Genomic DNA, 15,131 nt, shown 5'->3' on the forward strand with positions numbered 1-15,131 from the left:
TTGGGAGGCCGAGACGGGCGGATCACGAGGTCAGGAGATGGAGACCATCCTGGCTAACACGGTGAAACCCCGTCTCTACTAAAAATACAAAAAACTAGCCGGGCGAGGTGGCGGCGCCTGTAGTCCCAGCTACTCAGGAGGCTGAGGCAGGAGAATGGCGTGAACCCGGGAGGCGGAGCTTGCAGTGAGCTGAGATCTGGCCACTGCACTCCAGCCTGGGCGACAGTGCGAGACTCCGTCTCAAAAAAAAAAAAAAAAAAAAAAGAACACTGTCACCTGATAATCTCCACAGTGAAATCAAGCTGCCAATAATGACTGATATACATCAGGATATAACTTTTCCAGTCCTTCCTTGGTGAATGGCTGTTAATGTACAGGTAACTACTAGGCTAGGCATGGTGGCTCACGCCTGTAATCCCAGCACTTTGGAAGGCTGAGACAGGTGGATCACCTGAGGCCAGGAGTTCGAGCAGCCCGGCCAAGATGGTGAAACCCCGTCTTTTTTTTTTTTTTTTTTTGAGACGGAGTCTCGCTCTGTCGCCCAGGCTGGAGTGCAGTGGCCAGATCTCAGCTCACTGCAAGCTCCACCTCCCAGGTTTACGCCATTCCCCTGCCTCAGCCTCCCGAGTAGCTGGGACTACAGGTGCCTGCCACCTCGCCTGGCTATTTTTGTATTTTTTTAGTAGAGACGGGGTTTCACTGTGTTAGCCAGGATGGTCTCGATCTCCTGACCTCGTGATCCACCCGTCTCGGCCTCCCAAAGTGCTGGGATTACAGGCTTGAGCCACTGCGGCTGGCTGAAATCCGGTCTTTACTAAAAATACAAAAAACCGGCCGAGCGTGTCGCGGGTACCTGTAACCCCAGTTACTCAGGAGGCAGGAGAATTGCTTGAACCCGGGAAGCGGAGGTTGCAGTGAGCTGAGATTGTGCCACCGCACTCCATTCTGGGTGACAAGAGCAAGACTCTGTCTCAAAATCTTAAAAAAAAAAAAAAAAAAAGTATAGCTAACTACTAATGCCAGTATCTCTGAAGTTTAGTTTGTAAATTGACAGAATGAGAGAATATAAAGTAAACATTTTACACGTTCAATATGTCAAACATGATGCTGAGTAAACTGTGCTGTAAGATTCCCTGGTGCTTTCTCTTCTACCCAACAGCTCCCTTTCTCGCTCCCATCCGGTTCAACACACCTGGGCCAAAAGGCTCTAGAGACAGCAGGAAATGTCTGGAGCAGATCCGGAAACCTTCCACTTACTGTTTCTTATCCGGTGGGCTGAGTCCCTTTCCCTAGGAAATCCCCCAGCACTTCAGGTTCATGCTGAGCTATTGTTTTAGATTTAGATTACCAAATTCCCAGTTTTACAAGGATAGGAGAGAGTTTTAATTTCCACAAAATGGATATGACTACAGTCAAGGCACACCGGACTGGTCCTCTTTCCACATCTTATAAAACTAAAGAAATCTAAAACAGCCTAATGGTTTTCATGCTAGGGAAAATGACAAATTCACTTCATGTGAAAAGGTAAAGCATAAAGTTAACATATCTAAGTCCTCAATTTTTTTCTTATTTTTTATTCTTTTTTTGAGACAGGGTCTCACTCTGTCACCCAGGCTGGAGTGCAGTGGCACGATCTCAGCTCACTGCAAACTCCAACTACTGGGCTCAAGCGATCCTCCCGCCTCAGTCTCCCAAGTAGCTGGGACTATAGGCATGCATCACCATGCCCAGCTAGTTTTTGTATTTTTTGTAGAGATGAGGTTTTGCCATGTAGCCCAGACTTGTCTCGAACTCCTGAGCTCAGCCTCCCAAAGTGCTGGGACTATAAGCATGAGCCACCGCGCCCAGCCTTTTTGTTGAGACGGGGTCCCACTCTGTCGTCCAGTACAGAGTGCAATGGTGCAATCACAGCTCACAACATCCTTGACCGCCTTGCTCAAATGATCCTCCCACCTTAGCTTTCTGAGTAGCTGGGCCAAGTCCCCAATATTATAAACTCCTCTTTATATATAAATATATAAAGCAAAACAAGGGTTTACTTACATCAAATCTTAAAACACCAGCTCATCACCAAAAAGTTGACTGTGAATACAAAATGCTTAAACCAAACTAAACATTACAGACATATTGTCTGACCAAAAGAGAAAAAAAATCTTTCAGGCTCAAAGGGGGAGTAGAACCCTTTGGAACAGACTGCTCCTTGTTATGGACATTCTGATCTGCTACAAGTAAAAATAAAACAGGAAGCCAGCAGCTTGGGGAACAAGATTTCCTGTCACCAACAGCAACAGCCCAAGAACCAAGAGAATCAGCTGTTTGCTTATAACTTTGAACCTCCCTTTAATAGTCACTGTGTGGCAGCTGTGCCTATCTTTGGGGTGCAGAGGTGTTTCCTGAATACTTGTCTACTGTCTAAGGAAATGATTTCCATTCCACTCCTCTGCTAAATTCTCCCTTTGACCCCATGTGTTTTCTAGTCCAAATCCTGCACTTTCCAATTTAACTATTTCCCTCTTTTATTTAATGTAAAGGGTATCAGGTACTAAGATGCAATCTTCAGTAACACATGGTAAAAAGAGTTTAGAACCGGAAAGGTGGGAGGAGGTTACACATGAAAGAACCTTGCAGGGCTCTGAACACCATCCTCTAGGTGTCCTTAGATTCCCAAATTTCAAACTTTCAAGATCAACCAGAAATTTGGTGTACAGCCAGGAATGACTGAAAACAGCCACTGTGGCTCTTCCACTGGTAATCATTTGAGTACTCATTCCAGCTTCTCAGAGGAGCTAAAAGAACCAGACCACCTTGAAATGCTGTGCTGAATGTGACCAATGACAGAGCATTCTGGACTTTCCCTCTGGATACCTAATGGAAACTAGATTCCAGGTGGCTACATAAATTTCAGATTGAGGGTGGGGGGCAAATTCTAACACCTTGGTACTTTAGCATTTGTGGTTTTCTAACTGCCTTGGATAAGCAGAAGAAACAATTAATTGTATGTCATCTGTTTAGAGTTTACCTGGAACCAAGTTTTCAAAAGCAAATGGCTTCTTGTCAAAAAGGCCAGTTACCACAACCAGTGGGACGGTACTCAAGAAATAACAATATGTCAATATCTATTAGGGCAAAACAATTAGAAAAGTTTATCTGCTACTGTTTAAAGTGATTTGTTTCAAAGCCACCAAAGAGAGACAAAATTCCTTGTTATGTGAAATTACATGCACCATTGCTCATTTTTCTTTTGGATAATCAAGGACTGGTTTGTACAAGAAGTATGGAGTTATGCATGATCTGAACCACAACAGTAACTTGACCAAGAAGAAAAAAATCTTACATTCAGGTGAAGATAAACTTAGAATTGGGCAAAAAGATTTCCAGGCTCTCTCTCTCACACTTCAAGTTATAGAAAATGTATGGGCTTTATGGAGTCGAGACATTCTTAGGTTACTACCCTGACTAGTACACCTTACTAACTGTGTGATCTTGGGGGCAATTTTCTTAGAGACATTAAATAATATATATAAAATAAAATACCCATTACAGGGCTTTAAAAAAAGAGGCAGTTATTTGTGGTTCCACAGACCCTAGGCAAATCCTCCTGTAGAAAAAATCCTATTCACTGATAAATATTTTATTTTATTATTTAAGAGACAAGGTCTCACTCTGTCACCCAGGCCTCACTCTGTTGCCCAGGTTGGAGTGCAGTGGCATGATCACAGCTCACTGAAACCTCAAACACCTGAGTTCAAGTGATGCTCCCACCTCAGCCTCCCAAGTAGCTAGGACTACAGGTACACACCACCATGCCTGGCAAATTTATTATTTTTTATAGAGATGGCGCCTTGCTATGCTGTCCAGGCTGGTATCTAACTCTTAGCCTCAAGGAATCTTCCCACTTTGGCCTCCCAAAGTGCTAGGATTATAGGTGTGAGCCACCATACCCGGCCCCTCACTGATAAATATTTAAAAATACTTTTAACCATAGACATATTATGTGGTGGAATACAATATTTACATAAAAAATTTAAATACAATACTGTAGCCTTCAAAGGAATTTGGTGGGTTTTTCCTGGAGGCTGTTTCCAGCTGCGATCCTGGACTTCCTGAAGAACATATACTATCTCTTTCTTCCAGTCTTTCAAAACTGGATTCCTCATGTGAACCACAGAAAAAAGATGATTAGAGTGACAGTTTTCTCAATTCCCCTCAAGACTGTACATAACTAGCACCATTCTAGGCGTACTGGAGGAAAGTTAATATATTACATACAATGAATGCCTAATGACAGTAAGATTTAATTCTTTCATGGAACTCCAGTTGAGAAAGGCTTCTCTATCATCAGTAGCACTTTACTGGTATAGTGCACGGTGTGTTGGGGAACCACTGAATTAAAGAAGTACAACAGGGCCACATTTGCATTTTAGACAAATCATTCTGCATAAGCACAGAAGTTATATTTGGGCAGGAGAAGGCTGGAAGTAAGAAGACCAATTGAGAAATTCTTCACAGGCTGAGAAGGAGAAAGTAGAAACGTAAAGGCCCACCCTACCACAGCTAGCAAATATGAACTGAGAAACTAGACAGGTGGCAGTTGCAGGGGTGAGTCCAGCCCTTCAGCCCCACCTGCTGCTCTCTTTAGTTTTATACAATTACACTCACAAATGATAAAATGTACGTTTCTTTATTAAAAGCATCAGAAGAGCTGCATGCTAGCCCCAATGAAGGAAAACGAAGAGAAAGTGAAGAAAACCAATGAAGTGGTGGTTCTTGGTCAAAAAAAGAAATTCTGGATACATGAAAGAGTGGAATGCCCTATCTCTATGGAATCCGTGAAGCTCTTTTTCAGACATCTTTTACTTTGATTAGGGAAATTATATACTATAGTGATATCTGCTAATTTGGGGATTTGAGAAGGTCTTACCTTGGGAGATGTTAAATAGGAAAGGAATTAAATTAGAACTGCTGAGAATATAAAAGTTACAGGGAAGTAGATTTCAATTTATCTAGGTCATTTTAATTAGAATTGTCCTATAGTAGAATGGCTTATCTTTAGAAAAGGTTATGAGTTCTCCAGCCCCATGCTCTGGATGATCAGCTATCAGGCATGTAGGGGGATAAATTTCTAGCATTTATGAAGGCGTTGGAAGGTCAGACTAGATGACCTCTACAATGCTTTCTAAATCAAAGATGTTATAATGTTTATTCTGGGCGTTAGTGTCCTCATCTACAAAATAAATGGACTAAGCTAAACAATCTTTTAGAAGCTTCTCGGCTCTAAAATTTCTAGATGTGCTTCTACCCAAGCTGCCATAATCTCACTCAGCCAACATCCACTTGCATTCTGAACACACAATCAGAGGCACATTTAGGGACTGTAGAGAGGGGTGGATTATGGCCATGAATCATGCCCCTTCTCCAGGTCTACATTTGTCTAATTACCAGGACCTGTGAGATCTAGAATGGCCCAAAGGAAGTTCCAGACAGAGCCGTGAGGTTATTTATACCCAAGAGGCTCCCAGACTGATGGGGGAGTTAGCTACCCAAAAAAATTCCAAAGGAAAAACTGTATTTTGGACCAGCTCCAAACATCCAGGCCAGATTCAGCAGTAACCCCATCTTCATCTGTAGCAAGTTTCAGCCTAAGGGACTTGAGAATGAGTGTGAAAACAAATAAAAGACTGCCAGGCCTTCCTAGCCATGGCCTGGCAGTATACTGACCAGTCTGGACTGTTAACGCCATGATAGTATTCGTACTTTGAAATGGAAAGTGGATGAGGCCCTTTAAGGTCCCCTCAAAGAGTGAGATTCTTCAAGTCTGTGTATTTGAAGTTATCATGGAATTTTTTTTTTTTGAGATGGAGTTTTGCTCTTGTTGTCTAGGCTGGAGTATAATGGTGTGATCTTGGCTCACCACAACCTCCGCCTCCCAGGTTCAAGCAATTCTCCTGTCTCAAACTTCCCGAGTATCTGGAATTACAGGCATACATCACCATGCCCGCTAATTTTTGTATTTTTAGTAGAGACGGGGTTTCTCCATGTTGGTCAGGCTGGTCTCGAACTCCCAACCTCAGGTGATCCGCCCACCTCAGCCTCCCATAGTGTTGGGATTATAGGCATGAGCCACTGCACCCGGCCTATCATAGAATATTTTTATATATCATATTTGGTCAGTATAAACTTAAAAAGAGACTCTGGGGCCAGGCACAGTGGCTCACACCTGTAATCCCAACACTTTGGGAGCTGAGACCAGAAGACTGCTTGAGCTCAGGAGTTCAAAACCAGCTTGGGCAACAAAGCAAGACCCTGTCTCTGCAAAAAGTTTAAACATTAGCTGGGTGTGTGGTGCTATATGCCTACAGTCTCAGCTACTCGGGGAAGCTGAGGTGGGAGGATCACTTGAACTCAGAAGGTTGAGGCTGCAGTGAGCTGTGACTGTGCCACTGCACTCCAGTCTGGGCAACAGAGACTCTGATATCCACCCTACTTTCTGAACTCTCATGACTCTGCTCCCAACAGCCTGGGGTGGGGTGGGGTGGGGTAGGATGAGGTGAACTGGGGGTTAGAGGGTAGAAGAAAATACAACAGGAGGGATATCTGTGAGAGAAGGGAGGATACACTCATCTGTGCCCCACACTCTTAATTCCTGTTATTACCAGGACAGAAGACAGATGACTGCTCATTCTGGCTATGTTTATTACTAGCTGTTCATGACAAATAAACAATGCTACATTTTGAGCCAAGGTCACTGATAATACCTGCAGATTTCTATGGTCATATCCAAAAAGCAAGCATATTTGAGCTATAGCAATAACTGTCACAACAGAAATGCTTCTCAAGGCAGTTCCTCTTTGAAACATACCCCCAAAATGCTGATCAGCAATAGCAGGGGATGGAACATGTGGGGATGTTGCATGTGTGGCAATTAGGACTTCTGCTTTCACTTCAGCGTTTCCCACTGTTCCGTAGTTAACAGCACTTTGGATGGGGACATATGAGAAGAGGTTTACTCTCGAGTTTCCTCTTTCAAGAGATACATTTCTTTACGTTAAAGAATATGGCTGGGTGTGGTGGCTCACACCTGTAATCCTAACACTTTAGGAGGTAGAGGCAGAAGGATTGCTTGAGCCCAGGAATTTGAAACCAGCCTGGGCAACAAAGTCAGACCTCATCTCTACTAAAAACAAAAAGATTAGTTGGGTGTGGTGGCACGCGGCTGTAGTCCCAGCTACTCAGGGGGCTCAGGCAGGAGGATTGCTTGAGCCTTGGAGGTTGCAGAGAGCTATGATCACACCACTGCACTGCAGCCTGGGTGACAAAGCCAGACCCTGTCTCAAAAAGAAGGCAACAAAAAAGAAAAAGAATATGCATTTCACCAGGTTTAAGAATTTCAGTTGGAAAGTCGAATAGTCATTTGACTTCAAAATGATAGACAATAAATACATGGTCTTAGTGTAATTTAAGTCTGTATATTAAAATGTTTAAAGTATGAATTTACTGTTGCATATAGCAGTCCTCATTACGATACAGCAACTACAAGGAAGAACACTTCATTATAGGCTTATGCACCCACCCACTTCCTGTTGAAATACAGGGTGGGGCTGAACTAACAAATATAACCACACTCTCTCTCCAAGCACAAGGAATGACAAATCCGTTTAGGTCACTAAAACAACGTCCAAAGGAGCTAGTAGGACAGAAATGGAACTCCTGCGGTAGACACAGAAAGTATTTGACTGGGAAAACTGAGAAAAATAGATTACTTGTGATCTAAAAGAGATATTTCCAATTTAATAAAGGAATGACACACCAATTCTGTGCCTACATCCAATCAATGTAGGGATACTTCTTGTCTTGATATGGCTTCAAGACAGTAGCTGAGGAAACAGAACTTCTAAACTCCAGTATCTTACTCCTTGAGCACAAGGTACATCCATGAAGGACCATTCATTCACACCTGGTAATTCCGTCACTTTTTATTATCTTTTGGGGGCAATAGCACCTTTTGTTCTTACCTTTTTACACTTCAGGGTCTAATCATAGTTTTGTTCTTAAAACTAAAATTGGGGGAATCTCTTTAACCTTCAAAATTGGTTTCTTCTAGTATCAACTTTTTCATAGAAAACTGTCTTCTAAATGGCCAAAATTAGACTCTCTTTTTAGCAGGATCCATCTGGTTGTCCAAAAGAAAATACATTTAAACTATGAGTTGGAAACCTGGATTCTAGCTCTTAAGTCTAATGATGACAGGCAATCGGGGATAAAATTTCAATTCATCCCTCTAGTCCAGCTGTAAACTACACTAAAAAATGCTTGAAAGATGCTATATGAAAAAGAGATTTTATATGCAAAGTATTCAGAGCTCTGAGGAAAAGATTTACCCGCATAAAATATTTCTTGTATCTCCATCTTGGCCCAAATCCCTGTTATGGAGCCACTTAAATGACACAAGATCTACAACGTGGTCACTGATGACTTTCAGTTACAAAATTCATTTTACTTTCCCAATCTAATGCCAATTTCTAGTAAAACCCATATCACCAAAATTGTATGGTTTGAAATACTTCAAACTACCCATCTAAATGGGGTTTTACTTGATTGGATAAATACAGATTACGAATAATTGTACTCATAAATGGAGAAATCTTACCCTTTACCACTAATAAGGTACCAGATTTCTTTCAGCCATTGTCATCAAGTGAACATTAAATTTACACAGGAGTTGTCCGGGCGCAGTGGCTCAAGCCTGTAATCCCAGCACTTTGGGAGGCCGAGACGGGTGGATCACAAGGTCAGGAGATCGAGACCATCCTGGCTAACACGGTGAAACCCCGTCTCTACTAAAAAATACAAAAAACTAGCCGGGCGAGGTGGCGGGCGCCTGTAGTCCCAACTATTCGGGAGGCTGAGGCAGGAGAATGGCGTGAACCCAGGAGGCGGAGCTTGCAGTGAGCTGAGATCTGGCCACTGCACTCCAGCCTGGGTGACAGAGCGAGACTCCGTCTCAAAAAAAAAAAAAAAAAAAAAAAAAAAATTTACACAGGAGTTTAACATGAAAAATAACTAATAAGCTGTTCTGAAAAAATACCACCCACACACAAAACAAAAAAAGTATCAAACCTCAACAAATCAGTTCACTAGATTACTAGAAATATGTCAATAACTCACACAAGCCCCAATAAAATACCCTTCATATTCAAACGCTTCTTTTTAAATTTATAGCCAATGACAGAAGAGTGTGCTCTCCAGTTAGTGGTACCCAGAAATTTGAGATAAGAGGACAGACACAAAATGCATTACCTCTCCAAGAATCTGGGAGGAAGCCAAACCTGGGCATGTATTTTCCTAGACAAACAGCCAAAAGTCCAATACACAGCCTGGTTTTATGGAAGGGTCTAACCCCATTTTACTATCCTACTCTGGGATGGAGAAGATGGGGCTAGACTGCAACCTTTCTTTCTTGGCTCTTGCAAGTAGCACTGAGTACTGTACTAGGTTAAACTTCCTTTGGACAAGATACTCGAGTATCCACTGGTGGATTAGCTACAGTGGCAGGTTTGAAAATGGAAGAGGAAGGAGACACTAAGAGCTGAATTGCACATCAGGCACTAAGTCTCAATTCATCTGGCTAGCTGTGTAACCATTTGTTTTCATTGTAATGATGCCTTACTTCTTATTTCAAGCTTCTCTTTGCAGTAACTGCACCCTCTCTGGGATGGAAAGACCAAAAAAGAAACCAACTTTACACAACTGAGAAAGGCCAGGGAAAACAAGGTTGCAGAGCAACAACAAAAAGAAAATTCAGCAAAATGTTCTGTTGACACTTCAGGGCAATACACAAACACGCTGTGTGTTCATGGAGCAGGCAGAAGCAGCAGTCCTGAGATGTGACTATTAATACACCAACTTAAGTGAGGAGAGAGACCTAGCAATCACAACTACATGTGAGACAGGGAGTGGAATTATGGAGCAAACTGCCATGCAATTCCATATGAACTATTCAATAGCCAGCTGTAACAAGAATTCATTCCTGAAAAGTGTCACACACACATCTGTCACTAATGGCCAAGCCACCAAGTGACTAAGAGTCAGCAGCAAAGGGCAGCTGTACATCTACTTCCTCTCACAATGTTTAGTCAGCACTCAAAGCATGAGATTTACAAGCTAAAGTCCTTGAGCAGAGGGAAAAGTAAGTATCTGTTCTTTCATTTCTAACCTCAGTTTACCATGAAGTTGCCAAAGCCCTAAAAATCTAGTAAGCAGTAGGGCAGAGCAAGAGCATGAACATTAAGAGACACAGGTGTGGGTTTCACTCCACCACTGCCACATTTTATAGCTTTGGAACCTTGGCAAGCAATCTAATCTCTCAGTCTATTTCCTAGCCTGTTAAATAATTATCATGACCCCTCATCTGTAAAGTTATTGCGAAGAAAAAGGAAATAATGCATTTATAAAATGTTTAGCACAGTGTCTGGCACAGAATAATTAAAACAACAGTAGTAGTAATAGTAGTATCATGGTAGTGGTGGTGGTGGTAGTAGTAGTAGCAGTAGAATGATAAACATCTATCTAGCACATGCACTGTTTTAAATGTTTTATATATGGTTTTCTTAACCATTATACAATACTGTCTTAATAAGCTTCAGGTCGTATTAATGGTTAACTACTAATTATAGTGCTCTTATCAGTCACTGAATATTTATCAAGAAGACACTAAAAGACACAAAGAAGTATAAAATCTCTTCCTTGACTCCAGGAGCTTATAATTTAGTTGAGGAGAGAGAAAGAAGACCACAATTAAGTAACAATATAGCAAATAAACAGAAGTTCAATTATGATAATAGAAAGGATGAAAAGATCACTGTGAACTGAAAGGACTGAACAGATTCCTTGGAACCTTAAAGATCTGAACTGGGGCTGGGTGCAGTGGCTCATGCCTGTAATCCCAGCACTCTGGGAGGCCGAGGTGGAGGATCGCTTGAGCCCAGGAGGTCGAGATTAGCCTAGGCAACATGGTAAAACCTCGTCTCTACAAAAAAACATAAAAGTTAGCCAAGTGTGGTGGTACACACCTGTAGTCCCATCTACTTGAGAAGCTAAGACAGGAGAATAAGATTAATGCGGGACGTTGAAGCTGCAATGAGCCAAGATCCATGCCACTGCCCTCCAGCCTTTGGGACAGAGTAAGACTCTGTCTCAAAAAATCAAAACAAAACAAAACAAAACCCAAAACCCAAGATCTGAACTGGGTAGAATTTGGATGTAAAAAACAGAGGGGAAGGTTTTTCAAGGAGACCTAATATGATAAACAGAAGTCTTGAACTTTACCACTAGCATTTATAGAAAAGTTACAATTCCAACAGGTTTCTACCATATTTCATCAAATTTAGAATGCCACTGATTGAAAGAGGCATTACGATTCAAGAGATGTTAAAATGGGGTGGTTATGGTGGCTCATGCCTGTAATCCCAGTACTTTGGGAGGCCAAGGAGAGTGATCGCTTGAGCTCAGGCTTTTTAGACCAGTTTGGGCAATGTGGAGAAATACTGTCTCTACAAAAAATACAAAAATTAGCTGAATGTAGTGACGTGCAGCTGTAGTCTCAGCTACTCAGGAGGCTGATATGGGAGGATCGCTTTAGCCCAGGAGGTCAAGGCTGCAGTGAGCAGTGATCGCACTCCAACCTGGTGACAGAGTGAGACCCTGACTCAAAAGAAAAAAAAAAAAGCGATGTTAAAATGTGAGGAAAAAATGTATACCTCAAGTCAATGAAATATAAACATATTATTTTAGCGATAAGGTCTCATCGTGTTACCTAGGCTGAAATTTAGTGACTATTCACAGGCACAATCATAGTGCACTGAAGCCATGAACTCCTGAGCTCAAGCAATCCTCTGGCCTCAGAAGGTGGACAAGGTGGTCTTTAAAAAATCTCTCTTAACACTAAAATGCATTCTATAACTCAGACTTACAAGAGAATACAGTTATGTACCACATAACAACGTTTCAGTCAATGATGGACTATGATGGACCACCTATATGACAGTGGTCCCATAAGATCATAACACTTTTTTTTTTTTTGAGATGGGGTCACCCAGGCTGGAGTGCAGTGGCACAATCTCAGCTCACTGCAGCCTCCCCTTCCTGGGTTCCAGCTATCCTCCCACCTCAGCCTCCTGAGCAGCTGGGACCACAGGCACGTGCCACCACGCTCGGCTAATTTTTTGTATTTGTGGTAGAAATGGGGTTTCACCATGTTGCCCAGGGTGGTCTTGAACTCCTGAGCTCAAGTGATCTGCGCACCTCAGCCTCTCAAAGTGCTGGGATTACAGGAGTGAGCCACGGCGCCCAGCCCCTTTTCTAGGTTTAGGTATGTTTGGATATACAAATACATACTGGCTGGGAGTGGTGGCTCATGACTGTAATCCCAGCACTTTGGGAGGCCAAGGTGGAGGGATCACTTGAGCCCAGGATGTTGAGACCAGCCTGGGCAAAATGACAAGGACCTGTCTCTATAAAAAATGAAAAACATGGCCGGGCATGGTGGCTCACACCTGTAATCCCAGCACTTTGGGAGGCCGAGGCGGGCGGATCACTTGAGGTCAGGAGTTCGAGACCAGCTTGGCCAACAGGGTGAAACTCTGTCTCTACTAAAAATACAAAAATTAGCTGGGCGTGGTAGCACATGCCTGTAGTCCCAGCTACTCGGGAGGCTGAGGCATGAGAATCACTTGAACCCAGGAGGCGAAGGTTGCAGTGAGCCAAGATTGTGCCACTGTACTCTAGCCTGGCAACAGAGCGAGACTCCGTCTCAAAAAAAAAAAAAAAAAGAAAAACTCAGCTGAGTGCAGTGGTGTGCACTTGTAGTCCCAGCTACTAAGGAGGCTGAGGCAAGAGGATTCCTTAAGCCCAGGAGTTTGAGGCTGTGGTGTGCCATGACTGATTGCTCCACTGTACTCCAGCCTAGGCAAGAAAATGAGACTTCATCTCAAAAAAAAAAAAAGTAAATAAAGTAAATAATCAATATAACCAGCCTGGGCAACATAGAAAGACCCTATCTTTACAAAAAATTTTTAAAATTTGTTGGATCCCATAAACATATACAACTACTATGTACCTACAAAGTTAAAAACTTAAAATAAAGGCCGGCGCAGTGACTCACACCTGTAATCCCAGGATTTTGGGAGGCCGAGGTGGGCTGATCACAAGGTCAGGAGTTCAAGACCAGCCTGGCCAATATGGTGAGACCTTGTCTCTACTAAAAATACAAAGCCAGGCGTGGTGGCATGCACCTGTAGTCCCAGCTACTCGGGAGGCTGAGGCAAAAGAATCGCTTGAACCCAGGAGGTGGAGGTTGCAGTGAACCGACATTGTGCCACTGCACTCCAGCCTGGGAGACAGAGTGAGACTCCATCTCAAAAAAAAAAAAAAAAATAATAATAATAATAATAATAATGAAAATAGGCTGGGCATGGTGGCTCATGCCTGTAATCCCAGCACTCTGGGAGGCTGAGATGGGCAGATTGCTTGAGCCCAGGAGTTTGAGACCAGCCTGGGTAAACCTCATCTCTATGAAAAACACAAAAAATTAGCCAAAGGGCCAGGCCTGGTGGCTCACACCTGTAATCCCAGCACTGTGGGGGTCGAGGTGGGCAGATCACGAAGTCAGGAGTTCGCGACCAGCCTGACCAACATGGTGAAACCCCATCTCTACTAAAACACAAAAACTAGCTGGATATGGTGGCAGGTGCCTGTAATCCCAGCTACTTGGGAGGCGAGGCAGGAGAATCGCTTGAACCCGGGAGGCAGAGGCTGCAGTGAGCCAAGATCACGCTACTACACTCCAGCCTGGGCAACAAGAGCAAAACTCCAACTCAAAAAAAAAAAAAAAAAAAAAAAATTAATATAGCTTGGTAAATCCAGAAGAATGTTCAGACAAAGAGAGCAAGGATTTCTTGAGCCACTAGCTATAAAACCTTAGGGTAGTTAATCTCTCGGAGCCTCATCCGTAAAATGGGGAAAATACAAACTACCTTATACTATAGTTTTATTTATTTATTTAGAGACGGAGTTTCACCCTTTCACCCCAGTTGGAGTGCAGTGGGGGCGATCTCGGCTCACTGCAACCTCCACCTTCTGGTTCAAGCAATTCTCCTGCCTCAGCCTCATGAGTAGCTGGGATTACAGGCACCCACCACCATGCCTGGCTAATTTCTGTATTTTTAGTAGAGACAGGGTTTCACCATGTTGGCCAGGCTGGTCTCGAACTCCTCACTTTGTGATCTGCCCACCTTGGCCTCCCAAAGTGCTGGGATTACAGGAGTGAGCCACCGTGACTGCCCTTAGTTATTTTTACTTTTTTGAGACAGGGTCTGGCTCGGTCACCCACGCTGGAGTGCAGTGGTGTGAATGTGGCTCATGCAGCCTCAGTCTCCTGGGCTCAAGTAATCCTCCCACCTCAGCCTCCAGAGTAGCTGGGGCTAGAAGCGTGCAGCACCATGCCCAGCTAATGTTTTAGTTTTTGTAGGAACAGGGTCTTACTATATTGCCCTGGTTAGTCTCAAACTCCTGAACTCAAGTGATCCTCCCACCTCAGTCTCCCAAACTGCTAGGATTACAGGCATAAACCACCACGGCCAACTTAGGATAGTTCTAAGGATAAGATGGGATAACATATGTAAGCATTCCAGAGGGGCACCCAGCACCCAGTAGGTATTCAGTAACTGATAGCTCTCATTATCACTAACTCAAAGGAATGATGAGTTTATATGGACCTACCTCCTAGTAATGAAATAATCTAAAGAGAGCAGGTCAAATTAAACAACAATGAGCATTACACAAAGGTGTTCCTAAATGGTCCTCTTTTATTTGGTTTCAGTGGAGGCCAAGAAGTAGGTGGGCCTCTTACCTTCTGAGACAGGCTCTTCAGGAATATGGAGACAAATACTGAAAAAGATGGATGACTTCTGCTTACATTATACCTATTTTAAGGATCACAACAAAGGGTATCAGTCTTCCAAATCACAGTCAAGAGTCAATCCAGTATTTTCACTTTATGTACTTTGAAGGCAAAACATTCTTCAAGAGACTATTATCTGGATTGTGGTATTTCTTTATAAAAACACACATAAAAA

At 43.0% G+C, this 15,131-nt stretch overlaps 1 protein-coding gene across 3 annotated transcripts in view; it reads right to left on the reverse strand.

Moving 5' to 3' along the window:
- WASF2 (WASP family member 2) overlaps positions 1-15,131 on the reverse strand; it is a 95,269-nt gene that overhangs the window by 26,646 nt on the left and 53,492 nt on the right. The window contains exon 1 of one of the 3 annotated variants that reach the window (XM_010380378.2): positions 2,044-2,158. The exons of the other annotated variants lie outside the window; for them this stretch is intronic. The gene's annotated coding sequence lies outside the window, so the exon portion shown is untranslated. Of the gene's footprint in view, positions 1-2,043; positions 2,159-15,131 lie in introns of those variants that run through there. 3 annotated transcript variants of the gene reach the window in all.

The sequence above is a fragment of the Rhinopithecus roxellana genome, chromosome 12 (assembly GCF_007565055.1).
Source record: "Rhinopithecus roxellana isolate Shanxi Qingling chromosome 12, ASM756505v1, whole genome shotgun sequence".
Lineage (NCBI taxonomy): Eukaryota > Metazoa > Chordata > Mammalia > Primates > Cercopithecidae > Rhinopithecus > Rhinopithecus roxellana.